General features: G+C 37.7%; 1 protein-coding gene across 3 annotated transcripts in view; it reads left to right on the plus strand.

The window, feature by feature from the left end:
• LOC117340799 (monocarboxylate transporter 14-like) overlaps positions 1-12,179 on the plus strand; it is a 41,460-nt gene that overhangs the window by 17,257 nt on the left and 12,024 nt on the right. The window contains exon 1 of one of the 3 annotated variants that reach the window (XM_033902572.1): positions 305-645. The exons of the other annotated variants lie outside the window; for them this stretch is intronic. The gene's annotated coding sequence lies outside the window, so the exon portion shown is untranslated. Of the gene's footprint in view, positions 1-304; positions 646-12,179 lie in introns of those variants that run through there. 3 annotated transcript variants of the gene reach the window in all.

The following is a 12,179-nucleotide window of genomic DNA, read 5'->3' on the forward strand; positions in this document are numbered from 1 at the left end:
TTTAATGATAGAATGTATGGCTGGTGCTTTTGGTATATACCTTTATTACGCGTATTTCCCTCCGGTCTCGAATGGAATCGATAAGTTGTAAGGAGATTTGAAGTTAAGGTGGCTGGTACGACTCTGACCGTGTCTGTTGTATATTAGTCACGGGGTTCAGCTGATCTACAAAAATAACAATAGCCTCTTGTAAATATTTCCGGAAATATAAGTAACGATCGAGTCTGACTCAAAGTCATATGGCGCGCGAGGTTACTATGTGACTGCATGTATAGTACGTACTAGCTAAAGCTCGCGTGCGCGAACGGCATGTGGGGGTCAGGGAGGAGTCATAAAGCGATTCCTTTGCCGCAAGAGGGCGTGTAGATGCTGAAGAAGTGGACTTTGTAATTGGTAACATAAAATTTTGACAGCGTCCCAGAAATTTGAGTGACAACTGTTTCTGACAAGACTGTACGGATTCTTCAGTTTAGCTTAACAGATTGTGTATGTGTCACAACACTTCACCCCGATAACGGGGCCAAGGCTAAAGATACGTCATCACTAGTAATAATCAGCTCTCGTGGTTTCGGGTAGAACATTCACACATATTTTCATTAAGCGTCGTACACAACACATACACGCTGGACCTGGGGACAACTGCGGGTAAGTGTTTGTGCATTAAAAGATTTATATCAGTATTTGAATATCGGTTATGTGTATTATTATATTGTTGTATTAAAAAAGACACAGATATGTATTTATTGAAAATATGTATAGGAGAGAAACACGTGTTTTGTTTGCCTCTGAGATAAAGCTGTTTATAAGGAAGCTATCGATTCTGGCAAATCATACCTACAGTATATATATATATATATATACACACATAAGTTTTCTCCAAAGTGTAGAAAGTTGGGCCTGTATACACCGAAGGTCGATGTCTTTTGTTTTCCTCGCGCCGTTCGAGAGAACTGCAATCCGCGGCTAACGTACTGTACATGTAAACAAAAATCTCGTCCGAATTCTTTCGGTACTAGTGCTTGTTTCTTGTGCTGTTGTGTTAATATAAATCAACTGTAATGTCTAGTCGACAGGACAATTTGTCAAACATTTGTGTGCGAGTAGCACACTTAGGTTGTCAACTTTCAAAGATGGATTTATTTCTTATCCATTGTGTATTACATGTAACACAATTCGATCAGTAAATCTTACAAACTTAAATTGTGATGACGCAATGTCAATACACAGTATAAAGTCTGGTCAACTTACACTGTGTTAACACAATACTAGTACAGTTATATAAAGTCTGGTTAACTTACAATGTGTTAACACAATACCAGTACAGTTATATAAAGTCTGGTTAACTTAGACCGTGTTAACACAATACCAGTACAGTGTAAGTTAACCATACTTTATATAACTGTACTGGTATTGTGTTAACACGGTGTAAGTTAACCAGACTTTATATAACTGTACTAGTATTGTGTTAACACATTGTAAGTTAACCAGACTTTATATAACTGTACTGGTATTGTGTTAACACAGTGTAAGTTGACCAGACTTTATATAAATGTACTGGTATTGTGTTAACACAGAGTAAGTTAACCAGACTTTATATAACTGTACTGGTATTGTGTTAACACGGTGTAAGTTAACCAGACTTTATATAACTGTACTGGTATTGTGTTAACACGGTGTAAGTTAACCAGACTTTATATAACTGTACTGGTATCGTGATAACACATTGTAAGTTGACCAGACTTTATATAACTGTACTGATATTGTGTTAACACAGTGTACGTTAACCAGACTTTATATAACTGTACTAGTATTGTGTTAACACAGTGTAAGTTAACCAGACGTTATATAACTGTACTGGTATTGTGTTAACACATTGTAAGTTGACCAGACTTTATATAACTGTACTGATATTGTGTTAACACAGTGTAAGTTAACCAGACTTTATATAACTGTACTAGTATTGTGTTAACACAGTGTAAGTTAACCAGACGTTATATAACTGTACTGATATTGTGTTAACACAGTGTAAGTTAACCAGACTTTATATAACTGTACTGGTATTGTGTTAACACAGTGTAAGTTAACCAGACGTTATATAATGTACTGATATTGTGTTAACACAGTGTAAGTTAACCAGACTTTATATAACTGTACTGGTATTGTGTTAACACAGTGTAAGCTAACCAGACTTTATATAACTGTACTGGTATTGTGTTAACACAGTGTAAGTTAATCAGATTTTATATAACTGTACTGGTATTGTATTAACACTGTGTAAGTTAACCAGACTTTATATAACTGTACTGGTATTTTGTTAACACGGTCTAAGTTAACCAGACTTTATATAACTGTACTGGTATTGTGTTAACACAGAGTAAGTTAACCAGACTTTATATAACTGTACTGGTATTGTGTTAACACAGTGTAAGTTAACCAGACTTTATATAACTGGACTGGTATTGTGTTAACACGGTCTAAGTTAACCAGACTTTATATAACTGTACTGGTATTGTGTTAACACAGTGTAAGGAAACCAAACTTAATGGGAGAGAAATCCACGTGGTCGGGATATGAACCTTTTAGTTTTCCATGTTAGATTTGGGGAATCGAACCCCGATCAACTAGGTGAAAGGCGACTGTGTCAACACTGCGTCACTTGACCAAAAGTAATTTTGAGGGTAAAAAAATGAACATGCGGATTAGATTTGATGTTCCGAATGGCTGGATCTTTAACGGTTCTATCGGAACTCCTTTGTCAAAATGCATACATCGTACGTAGTGCAAATGACCTTTTCAAATTCGGTCAAATCTGTGGGAATCTAACCGACCTTGGACACGTGGCGATAATACTGTTGTTTATCTGGTCACACCTGTCAGAACCGTATACTTAAATAAATACAGGTCAAGTGAAACTATACTGGGCAACTTGTTGATATATTTTGTATCTCATGTCCAGGCGTCGGCCATGCTATTTCTATATACTTTATTACTCATTATGCTTTGTCGCTTCTGAGGCTCTGTCTTAGGTTCGGTTATAACCGGAAGAATCACTTACAACCCGATCAATCAGAAGTAACTAAGCTATCTCGTTCATTAACGTCCCGAAATCCGTGCGTTTTGCGGCCATTTAGTTTTTGGTGTTGTTTTCAGCTCATCGACAATTGAAGTAGGAATGCTGTGTGATTTATAGATCTTCATACTTTAAATTGCTGAAAGCAGTGTATACTGGTTGTATGATTACAGTGTAATAAGAAGTCTTGGTTCAGGTCTCGGAAACCGAGCGTTGACGGGATTGGCCGAAATGTAGCGATTAAAGTCTTTGGTAGACATGACCGGAAGTTCAATGTTCGCCATGACACCTGGAACTTTTGACAAAATAGTTCATGAGTTTTCACCTTTTCATAATTGTAGTTATATAACGGACGCAGGCCATTGACCTCTATATCCATATCTTAGATAAGAAAAATGTTAGTGTCCTTTCTGCCAAGCTCTCGTTATAGTGGTGAGCAGCATAGTCCAATACATAAACTATGCACTTTTCTTTATCTTTTCTCCTCTTTTCAAACAACTTTATTCTCCCTAATGTCTCCCTTGTCACAGCCGCACTTTTGGCCTGTAGTTGAGCGTTCGCCCCTGTGAGGAAGGTTTTATGTTCTGTCCACTGTCCGAGAAATACCAGAGCATATAAAATGGTAGTTCCTACTGCTGCTTAGCGCTCAGCATGTTGGGTTGGGTTTATTTTGTTCAATGTCCTATCAATAGCCAAGTTGGGAGATGGACGACTGGTTTGCCCGTTGTCAGCATAACGTGACCGGGTGGGGTGTCCTGCTGGATGTCTTCGACAGTATGCTTCAGTGAGGTAGCATTTTAAGGTTGGCATCTGTTCGGGCTAATCGCAAGGAGACAAAATACACACACATATACTACAACCATGCATCTCGCATACAGGGGAGGCTGTCCTTAAATGACCTCAGCTGTTGATAGGATGTTAAATAATACCTAACCAAACCTATGCTTCGGTTCGTTTCTTTGCTTCCTTTTGTATTACGTCATACGAATCCAAACTGTTGTCGGGAAATCATTAGCACAATCACTATCACACAACGAGGAAACAGCCAGGCTATGTAACGTCCTGGTATAGGGCGAGAAATATAAAAAAAAGTTTTGTATAAATTATATACAGTAAAATGTTCTCGGTAACGATTGTGTATACAGGAATGTTGTGTGCGTGTGGAGAGCTGTACAGATATATTGTACATGTCCTATTACATCATGCATTTAAATTAGCTTCCAGTTTCGTCAATGGTTTATTTCTGACATATACTGTTAACTTAATCAGCTTACCTACATATATGTATATAAGGACGAATGTCTAGGGGGACACCTACAGCCAGGGTCATATGAGGACGGGTGTCTAGGGGGGACACCAACAGTCAGGGTCATATGAGGGCAGGTGTTTAGGGGGCACCAACATCTAGTAGGGTCATATGAGGACGGGTGTCTAGGGGGACACCAACAGTCAGGGTTATATGAGGACGGGCGTCTAGGGGGGACAGCAACAGTCAGGGTCATATGAGGACGGGTGTCTAGGGGGACACCAACAGTCAGGGTTATATGAGGACGGGTGTCTAGGGGGACAGCAACAGTCAGGGTTATATGAGGACGGGTGTCTAGCGGGGACAGCAACAGCCAGGGTCACATTAGGACGGGTGTCTAGGGGGTGTCAAGGGGGACACCAACAATCACGGTCATATGAGGGCAGGTGTTTAGGGGGACACCAACAGCTAGTAGGGTCATATGAGGATGGGTGTCAGGGGAAACCAACAGCCAGCGCTATAACAAGTTCAAGTTCAAGTTTTTTATTTACCAAAAGCCGTAAGGCCTATATGCGGGTCATAGTGTGTGGAGCGATTTCCTGGCATGACGTCACTCTTCGCTAACATCATTGTTGTCCTTAAGTTGACGTAGCTCTCGGTGGATATTGTATTTGTGTGCGCAATTGTTTTAAATATCTGTTATACGACATGAAAATGTCAAACGTCCACGTCAGACAAAAGCTTGGAACAGTGATGTAGTACTTTGGCTATCGATAATGACCGTTTTACCTGGTAAAACGTGACCCTCTTCACTGATTAAAACTTGAGGAACGCGCTGATATCCAGGAACAATGTTATCTTCTCGGGAATTCCAAGGCCACAGCTAAATGTCACACAGCTGTGCTTAGGTCCGAACCGTCTTATCAAGAAATTTCATGGACTGGTTCAGCAACGTCCCGCCTACTTCATCTAGCTAAAGGTTTCTGGCTATTTTTCGGTCCTGACGCCAACTGACGCCTATCATAAGTTTCTCGCTGTGTTATCCTCTAACATTGGACAGATTGACATCGCGGGAGTGCAGGAGTGGGCAGGATAGGGGTCAAACTGATATGATAGATGGTCGGATGGCGCAGTGGTTAGCCCCTTGAAAATATAAAGGGACACCTTCATGATCGCGGGGGCTGATTCGAGTACTTCACTCCTAAGGCGTTAACACATGAGTTCGTTCCAACAAAGTGATTATACTCATAAATAAGATATACAGTATTTAAAAAGAAAATTATATAATATCTAAATTGAAGATCCTATCAACATAAGCATAATATACCACATTATTTCAATGTTCGATATATTCAGGAACGTTGAAGTTGAAAACGATTCTACGGCTTATCAATAAAAGAAGAAATCTTTTTTTTTCTTTTTCTTTTTGCTGAAAAAAGGGAACGACGAAGGACGGCCCGTTTGTTTATTTGATATCAATTATACATATTTCTGTTGGTTTTTTGTTTTGTTTCTCTGTTACCTCAAATATTTACCTTCCTAATATTGACAAACAGCTATATAAATATATATATATATATTATTTATTTACCTACCTACAAAATCGAAATTAATTTGAAGCGGAGTTAGAACTGGGACGTGATCGTTCTTTATAGAGAAATTGTCATTCGATTCAAGGACTAAACGTTCTTGACCACCGATGACCACCTGGGTCTTGACCTCATCTGTATCTCGGTATAGAGTGATTGTCCAGTCTGGCTGTCTCCGTTTGTTGATACTCGGTGCACAGAACCTAAAGATAGTATACAGAAGTGACCAGTCGCTGTATTGTCCAGCCGGCCTGTCGCCTTTTTGTTGACATTTGGTGCAGAGAAACTACAGATAATGTACAATTATCGATAATAATCTGTTGTCAATTTAATTGGCCATTACATCTCAGTTGGTCAGTCAAGGACCACCACGTGGTGTGAAATGTAAACAGTCCCACACATTTGACACACGTTTATCGTAAAGTATAGTAACTTGACACCAAGTCAATATTTGTCTTTCTTTATCTCAGAATATCGTTCTCATGGTCGTCAAACTTGGCGTTCTCATTCAGAAAATCTGACCAGCTGTAAATCTGGACGATCCGGCCCGGGTCCGGCCTATCATAAGCTGCAGTTTATTTAATATGACGTCTAAAAAAACCTTTATTCAATGACTATTCTTGTCTCAGAAAACATAAATTCTAAATTTCGGCAACGAACGAAAAGAAAATATCGGCTATAATTAATCGTATTTATTATACAAAATGTATATCGATGGCCGAAAAAACTCGTCATCATTTTAACGAAGTCTGACATGTGTATTGGTAATATTTCTTCTGACAGCTGCCATTTTCTATATCTGTATGATTGGCAAGTCAGTTCCGGAATTTGTGAATGATTCATAGACATTTTAGAGGGCATGATTTCTATTGCTAATTGGCAGACATCTTGAATCACCGTTATCATAAAGCATTTATTTGTAGTGTGTTCATTAAAACAAAGGTTCCGGTTTATGCTTCCGAACACTTCCGTGGATTATGGGTAATTTAATTTGACGATTACTGACGCCATTTTGTCCGTCCGTTCATGATCACAGTCTAAAACTATTTTAGGAAAACTATATTTATCAAGTCAGTCACTATTGCGTCATAACTGGCATATTTCGGAAACACATGTGAAGGAAGAGTTTTGCATTGCCTTCCCAAAAGAAGCCACCGATCTGCAGCCAACCAAGGCTTGAGTAAAGACTAGAGTCGAATGGGACGATTTATTTCTTTTGTTACGTATGACCATTACAGAAACTGAAATTAGTCTTCTGTCAGCCAATGAAACACTTTCGAACTCTTCACTTTCCTTTCTTAGTCATTCGTATCGTTACGCGACCTTAGCTTCGGGTCATTCCGTCATGCTCCGTTAAAGCCTCGAGTTTCCGAGGTTCGCTGGGCTAGCCGGAAAGTCCCGAGAATGGACAATTGCATATACCTTTTCAATTAAACACGGACGCTTAACGTTTATGTTTAAACCCTTTAATTATAAATTCCTCGCTAGTGTATGTGACCTTCAATGATAAAGATCTCGCGCACCTTTAAATCCTATCTCCGCTAATCGCGGGATTATCAGCGCCTGTCTATTTTAAATCATCACGTAGATAGCCCGGATTCTGATAAGTGATGAGGCGAACTCCGCTCGGGATATCGTAGCTAGACAATTGGCTTGTATCTAAAAGTTAGCTTGAACCAAAAGCACCAAAATGGACAACATTAGCTACAATAGGTATTCCATAATGCTTGTCCTATCAGACGGTTGGTGACGACTGCGTAAGCAACTGAAAATTGTGAATAACTTTGACGTCCTTTTGAAAATATCTGTCCTTACTTCTATATGTATATATAGCGAGAAAAAAATGTTCGTGTCCTTGTAGAGTTGATAAAAAACAAAACTTCACGGCAAATTTTCTAGCGCTTTCACGGCTATTGTTGCTCCACAGGAAAGTTATTTTTGAAACGACAACTTTCCTGAGTAGCAGTAATATCTGTGAAAGCGTTAGAAAGTTTGCTGTTAAGTTTTGTTTGTTTTGTGCTGATAAGAAAAAAGGAATCTGTCCTTGCGAAGGTTACGTATAAAAATAAAAAATAAATAATAAAAAACCCAAAGACTATCCCGTCCGGCCTTTCTGCCCTCTCGGGTTCTTCATACGGACTATAGTCCGTATTTTCAGTTCGCCCGAAAAAGCTTCAGAGTGCAGAAAGGCCTAAGGGCAAAGTCTTGTTTTTTGTTATTTTTGAATATTTAAACATTCTTATTCAATTATAATTACATGGTTCATAATTATCGTTATAAAGCCATCTTAATATGTCTGCATACGTTTGATCATATTATAGGGAACGGGCGTCTATACTGTTCATGTAACTTGTGCCAAATCCTGTACTGTATATTGGCAATAACATATATTTAACCTAAACAAGAGAGACTAAGTTCTGCAATGGGAATTAGTTTACTGTTAATACTAATGCGTCGAATACACTAATTCGTTCTGCTGACAACCGTTGTTCCAACGCATGCGCACTAAACATTCGGCGAAGAATCTATGGGAATACAAATGAACACGGCATTCGTGAACCGAAATTTCACAATCCGGATTTCCACTTATCCGAAATACTTTATTTTCATTCATACGTATGGTTTCAGTTTTCAGTACGGTAAAATAAATATCTTAGGAACGTATTACGTAAAATCGGGTCGATTTTATTTAAGTAGGATGTAGGTTGTTTATTATGTAAACATTGTAAACAGCTAACTACAACATCTCCTACTTTGTTACTATTGTTAACTGAAGCTTATTCCTAGTCATGTCTATTGTGTGCTGACAGCGACACCTGGGGGCTATGACCGAGTTTATCAAGGTCACTCTGATGTTTGAATGCTAAGTAAATATCCGGCTTCAAAGTAAAATTTTTATTAAGATTGTGTCTAAATAAAAATACATTTTTATGTACTCGTGTTCCATATCAGATACATTGCCACGCGCTGTTTATGTTAGCTTAGTATAATGCGACCTATGTTTTCATGTAAAATTCGTCACACCAATCCTTTACAATTCAGAAACCAAATACTTTTCTTTTAAAATTTATCATTTAGTTCTTTAAAGGGGTATTCCACACATTGTTTAAAATTTGAATTTTTTTTATAGTAATTGCACAAAAGCATCTACTTTTGTTCTTACGAAAAATCCTACTCTGCAGTTTACCATATAAACAAAAATACGATAATTAATTAATTGAAAATCTACTTAGATCTAGCTGTATCGATTTATAAATGCTCGCGCAGCCCTGATTGCGTCTAACGAGGCAACGGAGAAAATGTTATGCGAAAAGCGTATACACTATTGTGTATTTACCCAACACATCACATAAAACATATGATTCTAGTGACCGATCAGTTCCGAATTCCCCAATGGGCTGTTCTTTGACGGTCCTGCCAATGTTCGTTTCTTCAAAGTAACAACAGGAAAGATTTTTCGATGCTGACAATATGTTAAAAATCATTAGATCATTAATCATTAATCATTATCATTAATCATTATCATTAATCATTAATCATTATCATTAATCATTAATCATTATCATTAATCATTAATCAAGAGTTTGTTAATGATACTGAACGTCCAGACAATTTCAAGCTTTTGATGAATGTATCTCTTTAACAGTTGAATCGGTCAAAAATGTTAAAGGTACAAAACAGTATCCCTTTAACAGCTGAATCCGTCGCAAATATTAAAGCACAGAACAGACAGACATTTACCAACTTGTGTGGAATATATCCCTTTAACAGTTGAATCATTCCCAACTTGTGCGGACTGTACCCTTTAACAGATGAATCGGTCATAAACATTTCAGGTACAGAATAGCCAGACATTTTGAAACTTGTGTGGAATGTATCCCTTTAACAGTTGAATCATTTCCCAACTTGTGCGGAATGTATCCATTTAACAGTTGAATCGTTTGCCAACTTGTGTGGATTGTATCCCTTTAACAGATGAATCGGTCATAAACATTTCAGGTACAGAATAGCCAGACATTTTGAAACTTGTGTGGAATGTATCCCTTTAACAGTTGAATCATTTCCCAACTTGTGCGGAATGTATCCATTTAACAGTTGAATCGTTTGCCAACTTGTGTGGATTGTATCCCTTTAACAGATGAATCGGTCATAAACATTTCAGGTACAGAATAGCCAGACATTTTGAAACTTGTGTGGAATGTATCCCTTTAACAGTTGAATCATTTCCCAACTTGTGTGGATTGTATCCCTTTAACAGATGAATCGGTCATAAACATTTCAGGTACAGAATAGCCAGACATTTTGAAACTTGTGTGGAATGTATCCCTTTAACAGTTGAATCATTTCCCAACTTGTGCGGAATGTATCCATTTAACAGTTGAATCGTTTCCCAACTTGTGTGGATTGTATCCCTTTAACAGATGAATCGGTCATAAACATTTCAGGTACAGAATAGCCAGACATTTTGAAACTTGTGTGGAATGTATCCCTTTAACAGTTGAATCATTTCCCAACTTGTGCGGAATGTATCCATTTAACAGTTGAATCGTTTGCCAACTTGTGTGGATTGTATCCCTTTAACAGATGAATCGGTCATAAACATTTCAGGTACAGAATAGCCAGACATTTTGAAACTTGTGTGGAATGTATCCCTTTAACAGTTGAATCATTTCCCAACTTGTGTGGATTGTATCCCTTTAACAGATGAATCAGTCGCAAATATTAAAGGCACAGAACAGACATTTCCCAACTTGTGCGGAATGTCACTCTACAATTGAATCAGTCATAAACATTCAAGAACAGCCAGACAATTTCGAACTTTTGAGGAATGTATCCCTTTAACAGCTGAATCCGTCGCAAATATTAAAGGCACAGAACAGCCTGACATTTTCCAAGTTGTGCCGAATGTAATTAACTCTAATCAGTCATAATTATTTTAAGGTACAGCACAGCAAGACATTATCAAACTTGTGAGGACTATATTCATTTAACAGCTGAATCAGTCACAAATATTAAAAGCACAGAACAGTCATTTCCCAACTTGTGATGAATGTCACTCCAACAATTGGATCAGTCATGAACATTAAAGAACAGCCAAACGTTTACCAAGTTGCGCGGAATGTATCCCTTTAACAGATGAATCGGTCATGAATATTAAATTAAGGTACACAATAGCCAGAAATTATCCCAATTTGAACACAATGGAAAAACAAACATAATTCCTCTGATTCTTCTCCATTGTCTGGTTATTTCAGCAAATTATGACGTAAAGTGGAAAGTATGATGTCACAATGTATTTGATATTTAATACACTTCTGAAGTCAAACTATTGAATTATTTTATTCTGATCACGTCGACCTGGACTAATCCATGTTTTAGTTCAGATATTTTAAGCTGATGGTAGATGTAAATTCCTTTGTAACGTAATGTCACCGATACATCTAGGTCATCGCTGTTGTATTCTATCCGGCACCGAACTCGATATTTTGTGACATAATTCTTTTTATATCTTCAGGCATATAGCTGTGTCAGCGTTTATATAGACATGGCCTAGACCTGTCAACTTCGGTCTTAACAGTGTATAAAAATAACCTTGTGACATTGAATGTAGGGCAAGAGAACTTCCTAGGTGCAAATATGTCAATCAAATACAACACATTGTCCATTTTCTAGAGCGAAGCTCCTCAGATGTACAACAATTGAAAACATTCTGGTCCAGAGCCTCGGGTTGATATATGTCTCAGTTCCGGATATGACGTCTAAATTCGACATAAAATGTGTTCCCTCTTCTACGTTGTCGGGATATATTTTCAAGCTCCCCATTCCCCAATGTCAAGTTGACGTCACATAAGTGTATACAAAATATGCAGTACAGGACTGGTTTTGTATTGCAAAATTAACCAAGTTCCCCTAAAAATATTTCTTAAAACTTTTAACATGTTGTTTATATACACTGTATGTATTCTTACTGGTTTGCGACAAAGATACATTCTGTTGCACTTTTGTCACATCGAAATAATAAATTGACTGGACTATGTTGATTTGTTGAAAACAGCACCCGATACATACAATCAGCCAATGCAATGACATATAAAAGGTGTTCAGGAATTTTGAAACAAGCATTTTGGTTGATAAATTCGTATTTATTTAGTTCAGGTTACGTTTATTCCGTCTGAGTAATTGGTGATATTTTCAGGAATAGGTTGTTTGTAAACAGTAAGGTGGCTTGCTATATTTCCACTTTACATGTCAATGTTTAGGACGTTTTATAGTG

Source organism: Pecten maximus, chromosome 13 (genome assembly GCF_902652985.1).
Source record: "Pecten maximus chromosome 13, xPecMax1.1, whole genome shotgun sequence".
In the NCBI taxonomy this organism is placed as follows: domain Eukaryota; kingdom Metazoa; phylum Mollusca; class Bivalvia; order Pectinida; family Pectinidae; genus Pecten; species Pecten maximus.